Source organism: Aplysia californica, unplaced genomic scaffold, assembly GCF_000002075.1.
Source record: "Aplysia californica isolate F4 #8 unplaced genomic scaffold, AplCal3.0 scaffold00366, whole genome shotgun sequence".
Classification (NCBI taxonomy): Eukaryota; Metazoa; Mollusca; class Gastropoda; order Aplysiida; family Aplysiidae; genus Aplysia; species Aplysia californica.
In genome coordinates, this window is record NW_004797636.1 from 450,849 (window position 1) to 463,233 (window position 12,385).

The following is a 12,385-nucleotide window of genomic DNA, read 5'->3' on the forward strand; positions in this document are numbered from 1 at the left end:
CCCCCTCCTCCCCCAATCCCCCCATTTGTCTACATAATCCTTCCCTCAAATCATGTAGATGGATAATATAAAGAAGCAAATTTCAAATGATATACCCCGGTCAGGCGTGATTCGTCCAAAGAGCACGGTCGTGCAGTGCCGCCCAAATTTTTAAAAATGTTCTATTACGTAAAACATCCACACATAAAATAAAAGAAGCCAGAAACAAACACTAGCCAAATAATATTATATCAAAACAAGGTCCTCACTGGCGTCATAACTGTCATTTCTGTGTCTATAGCGCCGTAAAACTTCTACTATGCCCTGCCAAAGTCCACGCGCTTTAGCTAAACATAATAGGATATTCAACAGTGTAACCAGACCTATAAATCGCTATTGGGGATAACCCAAGCGATGCCGACAGTCGTAGTTTGGCGGTACATTATTACATTATTAATAAGACGGTACATCTTAAATGTGCTCCTGCCGAATAGTGACGAAACAGCCCATAGTAGGCAGTCTAAAAATGAACGCGATAGACCGTACGCTATTCTTTGCCAATATGTGAGCCTCGGAGCAATCCAGCGGAGTGCTCAAATGTATTGTGATTGGTTCATTGTCTGTCTTACCACTATTTTAAGTGACTCTGTGACCGTTAACCTGAGGGGGGTGAACGTGACCGTTCTACGAGTTGTACCTTTGAATGGTTTTGTAGAAGAGTGGTGAAAGTTATTACTTGAGTGTTCAGTTCCAATACAGGATGAACGAATGTGATGTTTAGCTAACAAACACATTTAGTACTAGAAGTCAAAAGCGACAAGTAAAAATAATGAAAACAAAAGCACGAGGTCCTCCCTCACCAACCCAAAGATCCTAAAATTATACACCGTCTCATTTACTATGCCCTTGACTATCTTCAGCATGCGATAGCTTAATTGTGCACGTCCACTTTTTAGCCCCACGAGCCGCCCCCGACCCCAGTACATGGATATAATATATTACATAAGTAACTAACAAACACTTAAATGGAAAGATAAACAGACGCGTGAAATGAACAAATTATTGTAGTGAATAATATGAAGTAGAAAAATTTGGTATGATAAATTAAATGATGTACTTGAGATGGGTAAAAGAAAATAAATGGACTGAATAAATGGATATATAATATGGTGGATATAATTGACTGTACATGTATTTATATTATACTCTGAAACAAGGCTTTCTTTTTTCCTTTTGACGCGGGGGGGGGGGGGTGAAAGTATGCGTATACTCTTACCCTTAAAGATGTAGCGCAAGCACGTTTCAACACAGTCAGGGAAAATGAGAGTACGACATGATTACGTAACGATTACGCATTAGATATTTACCCCGGAGTTCCCCCTACTTTGTGGAGAAATGGCGGCTCCTCCAGCGGCTGTGGGAAGATAAATAATAATTTTTTTTAGGAGAAATCCCCCGCAGAAATATGTTTGTATTATATAATATACCTCCCCCCCCATATATATAAAATCATATATACATATATACATATATATATATATATATATATATATATATATATATATATATATATATCTTTGTTTAATAATATCCCGTAAGATTATGACATACACGAAAAATATCTGAATTTCTTAAGCTTACATGTGGACCCCTCTCCCTCTTTCTCTCTCTCTCTCTCTCTCTCTCTCTCTCTCTCTCTCTCTCTCTCTCTCTCTCTCCCCCCTCTCTTTTTTTATTTTTTTCTCTTCCTCCTCCTCCTCCTCCTCCTCCTCCTCCTCCTCCTCCTCCTCCTCCTCCTCCTCCTCCTCCTGTTCCTTTTCCTCCCCTTTTTCCCATCTCTCTATCTTTGTATCTATCTAGATAGCTATGTCTCCCCCTCTGTCTAAATTTATCTCTAACTCTGTTTCTCTCCCCCCCCCCCCCCCCCTCCATCCCTCTCTGTGTTTGCTGCTTGTGGCTGCCACTGGAAGTGAAAAGATTCATAATGCGCGTATAATAGAAATAACAACGATATTAAGAGGCACTACTTAATATAATTATGATTACAGTGGTGATGATCTAACAATAATTATCATCTAAAATCCTTTAATGACGACGATGATGATACATGGTATTGTATTATTCTTGGAAAAGCATCTACAGGAGTCCACCCAATTCCAGGAAGAGGAGTAGGCTACTTTATGTATACCACGACCTCACATTCAAACATGTAATACGGACATACTGTAGGAGGATTGCCACCGCCACCACCACCACCATCACCATCATCATCATCATCATCATCATCATCATCATCATCATCATCATCATCATCAAAGTACTCATCATCATCATCATCAGGTACTCAAAGTGGCAAGCTGTCCCCTTCACGATGGGGAGTACCGTTCTCAACGAAGACAGCCACATCCAATGGGGAAGCTCTGCAGCCGACACCAAAGTCACTGCAAAGAGGCACCTCTACTCGCCAACCAGGGAGAAGACATCAAGAAGATCTGTCCTTTGGCAACAAGCATGTCCCAGCGTGTTTTTAGAGAGCGGGAGCAGACTCCCAGTCGCTGACTTCCGCATTCCTGTTCCTCAGATCAAGACTGGAAAATCCACAATCTACTCTAGATACAGAAAGATCAGATTGAATCGAGCAGGTGACATTGAACTAAACCCGGGACCAGAGGATCCGCGAGGAGAAGATGTAGTTGAATGGGCGTGTCATAAATCGCTTGACATCCTGAATGATGGTTCTGTCACCCGAATCAACAAAACAACAGAGGCTGGCAGCTCGCCAGATGTCACGCTATGTGGAAGTGTCTGGAAGAGCAAATGTGTATGGTCGGTGGATGATGACGATCTCGGTGGTTCTGATCATTCTGCAATCATCATTGTACTGAACAGTGCAACTAAACATCAATCAATCTTTGCAAAGGCGCCGTGATGGAGAAGAAATGGAGTGAACTGGCCAGACTTTCGAAATGAGATTGAAAGCAATATGGATAACTTACCGGAAACTGACGATCTGAATCTGCGAGTCCAACGTTTCAATGCCATCTTACTTGAAGCAGCTTATGCGCATGTCAGGAAGGTGAAGCCGTCCAAGAAATCCCACTCTTGGATGACCCCCAAGTGTCGTGGACTGATCAAGAAAAGAAACCAGCTAAGAAAAAATATCTCCTCACACAGGGAGGAATGGTTACACGCTTGCAAAGATGTTACAGAGGCTGTCCAGGAGGCAAAGACTGACCAGTGGAAGGAGGTAGTTAATGGCGTGATAAATGATCTGGACGAAAGGAAAACTTGGAGTTTCATCAAGTCTCTAAATGGATCACCAGATACCATCTTTCCCAATGAAGTACTGAAACACAACGGGAAAAGGATAACATCAGCAAAGAAGAAAGCTGAGCTTTTAGCCCAGCACTATGCAAAAATCAGTAAGCTCCAATTTACCTAAGAGGAGCGCAGAAGAAACAAACTCCGTTTGTTTATATTCTTCATAAACAACCTGGCAGAATCCCTCCCAAACCCTGACTCACAACAACTAACCTCCGCCAAGCTGATCTACTCAATGTTCGTTGATGACTGCACAATACTGGCCAGTCACGCAAAGAGAGCAAAGGCAAATGAAGCGACACAGTTGATTGTGGATATGGTTGTGTTGAATGCAACCAAGAGTGAAGTGTGCTTCTTCTCAACATGGGTGAAGGAGGCAACGTGGCAACCAATAATTCAGATCGAAGGGAAAAAGATACCATTCAACCCCACTCCACGTCTGCTGGGCGTCTACCTGGATAGACAGCTAACCTTCAACAAGCACATTGAGGAGGTGTCGAAAAGTGCAATCTCTACAATGAAGGTTATCGGTGCTGTCAGCAACTCAAAATGGGGCTGGGGTAAGGAGTCGTTCAAGAAAATATATCAGATGTTTGTGAAAAGCAAGTTGGATTATGCTGCCCCAGCGTGGCAGCCGTGGCTGAGTGAGACTAGCGCAAAGGCCCTGGACAGAATACAAAACAAAGCCCTCCGACTTGTATCAGGTCAGCTGAAAACAACACCAACAGAAGCGCTGCGCTATGAGACTAGAACTGAGCACTACACCACCTATACAAAAAGAACATGCCTCAAGTCTGTTGAGATGGCGAAAAGATTACCAGACAACCACCCTGGAAAGAAAGCCCTTGATCAAGCAGTCAAGCCTAAAAACCGCAGGAAAAGTTGGTTTCGGATGGGCACCGATCTAGCAAACCACCTCCCCCCTGAAGCAGAGAATCGAAGGCCGATCGATCTGGTGAGAGCTTGTCCATGGGAGACCCATGGCGAAATCGAAATTCGGACAGAACTGAGAGGAGTAAAAGGAAAAGGTGATGATCCTGTAAAGGCACGTGAAGCAGCTGAGGATGTGATCAAAGATGTTGGTGCGGATGTGACAATTTTCACCGATGGATCGGCAGTCGCAGGATACCGCGAAGGTGGAGCAGCAGCAGTAGTGATAATAAATGATGAACCACCACGAACAGAAATTATTAAAACTAAAGGTGCATTCCTTACACCATCTTATGACGAGGAATGCCAGGCAATGATGTCTGCTGCACAATGGATTGCTGACAGTTGCCACAGTAGGACCAATGTGCTGATCTTGACTGACAGTCCGTCCCTCTGCAAGGGGCTACTGGGCAACAGCTCGAACATGAATGATTTGCGCCGCAAGTTCAGTGAAACCAGAGCCACAATAAAAATTCAGTGGATTCCAAGCCATGTTGGAATAGAAGGAAATGAGGCAGCAGACCAAGCTGCTAATGAAGCCAGAGAGATCGAAGGAGACAGACGACCAACGACATACAGAGGAGTCTTTCCAATAATCAAGAGAGAAATCAGAGACCCACCATGTAGAAATAAGTACCAGCACCTGGAAGATGTGTATTCGGGGTACTCCTATAAGCGGGAACAAAAATCTATCACATGTCGCTGGGACCAGGTTGAGCTAGCGAGACTGCTGTCGGACCATCATTGGAGTTTAAGATGGTATAATAACTTTGTAAATGAAGAGCTCAGCCCATGTGCCGAAGATGCAGCCATGAAAAGGAGGATATCAAACATATGTTTGAATGTCCAGGAACAATGGCAATTCGAATGGAGTTATTTGGACGAGTGGAGGTGCCGCTAAGCATATTGACAATGAAACCGAAAAAGAGCCTCGCTCTCGCTCGAAGATTTGTTCGTGAAGTACGTCAGGTCCATTAAGGAAACAAAAAAATCATCATCATCATCATCATCATCATCATCATCATCATCATCATCATCATCATCATCATCATCATCATCATCATCATCATCAGTGCCTCCACAAGCAGCAGAACAATACAAGTAAAGATAATAATAACGACAATAACAACAACAACAACAACAACAACAACAACAACAGCAGTAGCAACTACAACAGCAGTAGCAACTACAACAACAGCAACAACAACAACAACAATACATAACTACTGTACTGACGTAGAGGCGGCTGTGGCGTTTTACAAAGACATGTTGGGCACCCGTTGGGGTCTGCTACATTCCCGAAACGGCAATAATTCCAGCACATCGCTGCTCCACACGACGCTGCACGAAGACAAGAATAGAAAAGCACATTAATTTATCCACGTTTATTAAAACGACACAGATTTCACCATTACGCGACCTCAGTGCTTTCTTGTCCTATCTCCATTTTTAATAACTGATAAGTTAATAACAGTGAAAACAGTTCATAACAGAGCTTAAGAAGAAGTCACATTATCAATGGGGTTTTTTTAAAATGGAGATAGGACAAGAACACACTGAGGTCGCGATTAGACACATCTTAACAGAATGTCCAGACTTCGGAGAGACCCCAAAGGAGTATTTTAAATATTTAAAAAAGAAGTCAAGTTCTGTTCTCCGTCCGTCGTTGATCCAAACGGAATTCTTGATTTTATAAAGGCTATTGGCCGTTACAATAAATTGTAAACTCCGTTGTTTTAAATCGGAAGCAAATTGTCAATGATAAAACTGAGATTTTTACGCAGAAGTTTGGACATTTTAAAATAAACATTGACCTAAACCAATCTGTGCTGTGAACTGTTGTGTATGCAACCAACTTGTGTTTCGCGCGCTCACATGACCTCATGCTGTTGCGAGCGCCGTAAAACTCTTTAAAACCAAACAAAAAGGTTTAGAACTGGTGCTTGGATAGTAAATTTTACGCTGTTACTCGCAAAACCAGCATATATAGTATAGCGGCAAGGCGCTTGGCTGTCGCACGCAGGACATCCGAGTTCAATTCCCGAGATTTTATTGAGTAACCCGGTCTTTCTGCTGGAATGTTGAGTTCCTCTGAGAACGGGGTTGGTCCTGACAGACAAAGTCGGAAGCCCTCCTCTATAATGATTTGTGTTGTGTGGAAGGGGGCGTTAAAGCATCTATATTAACAATGATTAGAACAAAAACACGGGAATTTGGTACCACAGTCGGGAACTGTCGTATCGAGTAAGGCCGTCAATCTGCTGAGATGCTATGTTACCCTCTCCCTGAGTGGTATCCCTTGACTCTGGACGGCAGGGTCGAAGCGGGTAGCCTCTTGAATGGCCAACACTGTGTTGTTTAGCGGGATGTTAACCGCATAGGCTCTAACAGCTATAACCAACACTTTTGTAATAGTTCCGGAAAATGGTTAACTTGTAATAGCAGACGCACACGACATGTCATACAAGCTAAAGCCAATAATTCCAAAGGGAATTACACATCGAAAGTACATAATTTAAGTGAGGCATCGTGGAGAAATCAGGCGCTCGTCAAAATAATGAAATCGAAGAAATAGGCATTTTACCGCCAGTTTGGCAATTTTTTTCGAACTTTTGTTTTTTGGCTCGAACACCTTTAATGTCCCTATAAAACAAATTTCCGTGTGAATTTGACTGAAAAACGTTAATTAAAGGGGGGGAAAAAATGTAATTTTCAGTTTTTAACAACTCTCAGGCTATTGAAGCTTCCGAACTTTGGCGGCGATTTTTTCGGTAATTTTACCACTGAAACCAGGTGACCTAAACTTCTTCAATTACAAATATCTCGACTTCTATTCAATGCAGATGGGTATTTATTTTTCGTTGAAAGTACTGCAAATGAATAAGCTTTTAGATTATACCAATAACTCCACTTGCCCAAAAATTGACAAGCGCCTGACTCCACCGCGTTGTGACACTTTGGGCACAGGTAACACGAACACGGACTACTCGAAATCACAGATAGCTCGTACAATTTGCCATTCCCCGACCGATATTTTTGTTCATTTTTGCGTTATCCGTTGACCCGAATTATGGGTGTGTCGAACACATAATTTGTAATCCCAAACCTGTTTGGGTTATCCTGGCCCGATTGTATATTTTTTTTGTGTGCATGCTGGCCAAGTCTACAACAACGCAACGCCTTGGGGTTCATTCTAGGTTTCTGTCTACCGACCTACTAGATATGATGCTAATTATTTCGGATGGAGGCAGAGGAGTTGGTATCATGCCAGACATCGGGTTGGGATGAACGTTTCAGACAGTTTGTTATTGTAAATGTTTATTGAACGCTGCTTGCATTATACTCTTTTCGAGAAGCCCAAAATATTTCTGGGCGGTCTATCGTCTGCGGAAGTAGCCTAATAGTAGTTTTAAAGCTCATAGAGCTGCTGTTGAGTCTGCATAAGCGCTATATAACTGCAGATATTATTATAAATTGTTATTAGGACGAAGAAAATGAATTGAGAATATGGATAGTTAGCGGGTGCTCTTTGGGTGGTTTGGTCCTTCTTTCCCATCGATCACCTATCATCCTTTTCCGCTGGTCTGCTCGTAGTTCCGTGTCTTGTTCAGCAACACACCCAGCCATCAACTGGAGCATCGTGCATCGCTTGACCTTGTTTTCATGTAAGTGTTTTTACGCCCTCATCAGCAAAAGTTAAATTTTTAGGAGGCGGGCTTCCGACCCTGCCTGTGAGGGCAAACCCGAACTGAGAAAGATACAACATCCCAGCAACAAGATCGAGAAACTATAAAACTTCTTCCCACGTGGAGAATCGAACTCGGGTCTCCTGCGTACGACAACGAAGCGCCTAGCTGCTACATCACAGACGCCGGTTTGCTAGACCTTCTTTTGCCCGCCTCATTCACTGATCGTTAAAATTGGAGAGGCCTGAAGTGGAAGGATATTTCACTTCATCTGCTGTCGTTAAAACATTCAGTCCTATCTCTTGTATAAGATCTAATTTTTCTTTTACTTTTTCCTTCCTCTGGTATTCCTCAGATGTCGAGGGGAGGTGCAGATTTTGATCCTGTGCTAAGTGCGTGGCGTCTGTGACTCTGTGGTAGATATGGCATGTTGTTCCAGGATTTTTTAACCCCATCCAGCCAGGCTCTTCTTAGTCTTCCTCTTGATTTGAAGCCAGATTCACGGTTGTGGTAAGCTCTTGAAGCTAGTTTTTTTCTGGGGCATTCAGGTTAGATGTCTGAACCATTAAAATTTGACTCTGTTGACGCTCAATGAGATTCATAACTGGTGGTATTCCTGTTTGAAGGCATATGGCCTCTTTCCTTGTGCTTCTCTTCTGGTGACATTGATGGTTTTGCAGAGACACCTCATTTCGTATACATTGATTTTTATTTCTTGACACAAAACAAATAAGAGTTTGTTAAGGATTGCCCCTTTTTATCTGGGCGTTGGAAGGCGCCACTGGTTGGTCCTTCTTTTCTTTCCCTCGGTTTATCATCATCATTGCCTTTCTCGCCAGGGTATAAGCCACGAACAAACACTTGCCACCTTTCCCTATCTTGGGCTAGCTAGCCTTTCGATTTTCCCCCCAAGTTTTCCCACTTTTCTGTATGTCAATATCCATGACTTTCTCCGGGTTCCACGTGGTTTTCCCCTCGATCTTTGACCCTGTGGATCTTCTCTGTTGTTTCGGTCTTTTTGTCTTACTTCAGCCCTGCACTAAATGACCGTTAATTGTCTATGTTTCTATTAACTGAAAACTCTGGGAGTTGGGACAGTTTACGGATCATCATCATAATATATAACATTCTCTAAAGGACATTCTTAGAGTTTAGCTTTTGAGGTAATTTCAAGGCTTTCCAGCCACATAGCTCGACACTGTCAGATCCTGTTTCTTCATTTCAGGACTGACAGGGGCCGTCTATAGCGTTCTACAACAATAGTTTAGTCGAGGATAAACCACAAAAAACCCAACAACAACACCAAAAACAACCAAAAACAAGCCCCCCCCCCCAAAAAAAAAAAAAAGACCCAGAGGGGTGGACTCATGAGGAGCCCTCAACAAACACCAAGAATAAAGCAAGCACAAGCTATACAGTGAAACTGAAACCAAGGAAAAGAAGGGAGCATACCACACCAGAGTTTCGACGACTAGCCAACCACGCGTGACTTCATTAATCGCTAGTCATATTATTATGACCTAAACAGTTCTCTTCCTCAGAATTACAGAGTTCTATCTGCTCAGTACATTTACATAGTTTTGAGAAATTTGACGTCAATCTTTATACAAATTTTCAAAACATGTCAAGCTTTTTCGAAATGCAATTCTTGGAATACCTTGATAACGACTCCGAATAATTTTATTCTTACGATTTTGATAGGGCAGATAAAGCAGTTGCTTTCTGACCTCATGGTCTAAGTAACTCAAAACGACCAAAATGTCAGACAGAACTTCATAGTTCTGGGGTAGCGAGTCGCACTTACAGCACTGTCCCTCCGGCTGACAATTCATGCTGCTGGAGCATGGCGCGCCTTTTCTCCGGCAGTATGAGCCTGGTGGGCATAGCTGTTGGGGGAAAAACAAAGGCAGGTAAAATAAATTAATAAATACATGCATAAAATAAATTCATGAGCCTGATGGGCATTGCTGAGGGGGGAAAAAACAAAGGCAGGTTAAATAAAATCATACATAAAATAAATTCATTAGCCTGATGGGCATTGGTGTGCGGAAAAAAACCAAAGACAGGTCAAATAAAATTATAAAATAAAATAAATCCCAGAGGCTGGTGGCATTACTGGGGGGGGGGGGAGGAGCAAAGGCAAGTCAAATAAATACACATTAGATTCTACTTTATTTGTCCTCCTTTTTGTGTTGCAAGGGGTGTGAAAAACACCCACATTTGAAACGTAAAATGTTTGACCCCCTTCTGAGTTTGTTTTGAATTGCGTGCATCTTCACCTCATTTCTTCTCCCGACAGTTCAGCGCTCTATTTTGAGTAGAGGGTTATGGCATCCTGCTAAAGGATGCACCTCAGAGATCACCCATATAATTTAATACCGTGTCACTGCATGACACACGCTTGGCATTCACTCAGCCACTGGAGTCTCAAAACATTGAGGAGAAGCTGTATCCAGAACAAGAATGTGTATATCTTTGAAGAAAAATTATTGTAACTAAATGTGCAATTTGTGCACCTCTGTCAACACAATTCAGATCGTTTAAAGTAAAGGCTCAATCCGAGTGGATCCGAGTGTTTCTCGTCAGTGGAACTACGTTTTATCGGGAGAATTTATTCGCTATGAAGATAACTAGAGCGCACAGAGTGCGTACGATTCGTTTCCACAATTTTCCAATGTGTCGTCCATTAACGGGACCAACTGAGTGCAAGGCTTATATTTGATCCGTGATTCGACAAAACCTCCAGGCGGGAGGGATTTTCGAGACCCATTTGTTTGTTTCAGATCTCAATTTTGAATACAGATTTGAAATCAGTGTGAAAAATGACACAAGTTTAATACCAAACACAAACACACACACACACACACACACACACACACACACACACACACACACACACACACACACACACACACACACACATATATATATATGTGTGTGTGTGTGTGTGTGTGTGTATATGTGTAGGCCTGTATATAATATAACCTTATCTACGTCGTTGATAAATATCGAGTACCCAGTAGCGCCTGCAATTCTGCCTTCTTCTCCTCATCCTATATAGGAGCACCAAAACTTTTGCATCCATAATAAAAGAAGTAAGACTCTCAGACGCTGATCTGATCAACTAGATCTACATCTAGGCTAGCCGAGCATGCACGCATGCAACAACCCTGACCTACTAGCTACCGTCAACTAGATGACGTAAGCTAAAAATATCACTCAAAAATTCCTTCCGGGGAAAAAAATGGGAGAGAACGAAGCCACTCCACGCGTGGTCCCGTCGACTTGGAACCGTTCTCGGACGGGAAATCTCGTCCGAGGAACCCTCAGATCCACTCGGGAGTTGCTTCGAGCCTGCCAGCCAGGACCAATCCAAGCTACTAGCTACAGAACTCAGCAGATTGACGGACATACTCGACAAAATGAAAAATCCTCACACGGGAATCGAGCTCATATCTTCTTTCTCTTTTTGCAACGGCCAAGAGACTACCGTTAAACCACAGACGCCGATACATACTGACATACAGACTTCATCATTAGTTAAGGACCACGTCCAAACACTCTGAGTGGTCTTATTGTGCCGAGCTGCACGTGGGCGTTCTTGGACTGATCCAGTTGCTTGATGGCGCTGCCTCAAGCAGACAATGACAGAGTGTGACACTGCAAGCCTTCTGGCAACTTCTGGGGCTCCAACTCCATCCTACAGCCATGCCATAGCTCTGGCACGATCAAAGTCTCAGAGCTTTCGTCTTGGTGGCATGTTGATGCGATACTGGATTTTGCGCACACGGCGGCTTATGTTGCCACCAAAGTGAGCACAGTTCAAGACCATACGTCTGTTTATGACGCACACTAGAAATTTTAACTGAGGAATGTCCGTGGTGTCGCACACAAGCCGAAAAAGGCCCCCAGCAAATTTGGCTAAATTTCCTGAGGATTTTCGTGCTGCACGTGGTGGTTGTGCCACTTTAGGAAAATTTGCAGTACGCATTGGTAACCCATTAACACTTTCAGAGCAAAACATTTTGAAACATTCCTTGCTGTCTTTTTTTTTCGGATTTAAAAAAAACAACCAACAGAACTGTCTGTCAAGGTGGTCCTTAACTTATGTTGAAATCGGTATTATTAAACTTTATGCCAGACGTATGCTCCACAGAAGGTTGGTTTCTGTTGAGCGGGAATCGTAGTAGTAGTAGTAGTAGTAGTAGTAGTAGTAGTAGTAGTAGTAGTAGTAGTAGTAGTAGTAGTAGTAGTAGTAGGCCTAGTAGTAGTAGTAGAAGTAGTAGTAGTAGTAGTAGTAGCTGTAGTAGTAGTAGTAGGTGGAGGAGGAGGAGGAGGAGAAGGAGGAGGAGTAGGAGTAGTAGTAGGAGGAGAAATAAGAATAGCAGTAATTATAGTAGTAGTAGTAGTAGCAGCAGTAGTAGTAGTAGTAGTAGTAGTAGTAGTAGTAGTAGTAGTAGTAGTAGTAG

The 12,385-nt window shown here is 42.7% G+C and overlaps 1 long non-coding RNA gene across 1 annotated transcript; it reads right to left on the bottom strand.

Moving 5' to 3' along the window:
• Positions 1–1,346: 1,346 nt before the first annotated feature.
• Positions 1,347–9,804, bottom strand: LOC101852193. Its single transcript, XR_004858810.1, has 3 exons — positions 9,721–9,804; positions 5,467–5,571; positions 1,347–1,393 (listed from the first exon to the last, which is right to left on the bottom strand). It is a non-coding gene; the product is annotated as an uncharacterized LOC101852193 (long non-coding RNA).
• Between the last annotated feature and the right edge of the window lie 2,581 nt (positions 9,805–12,385).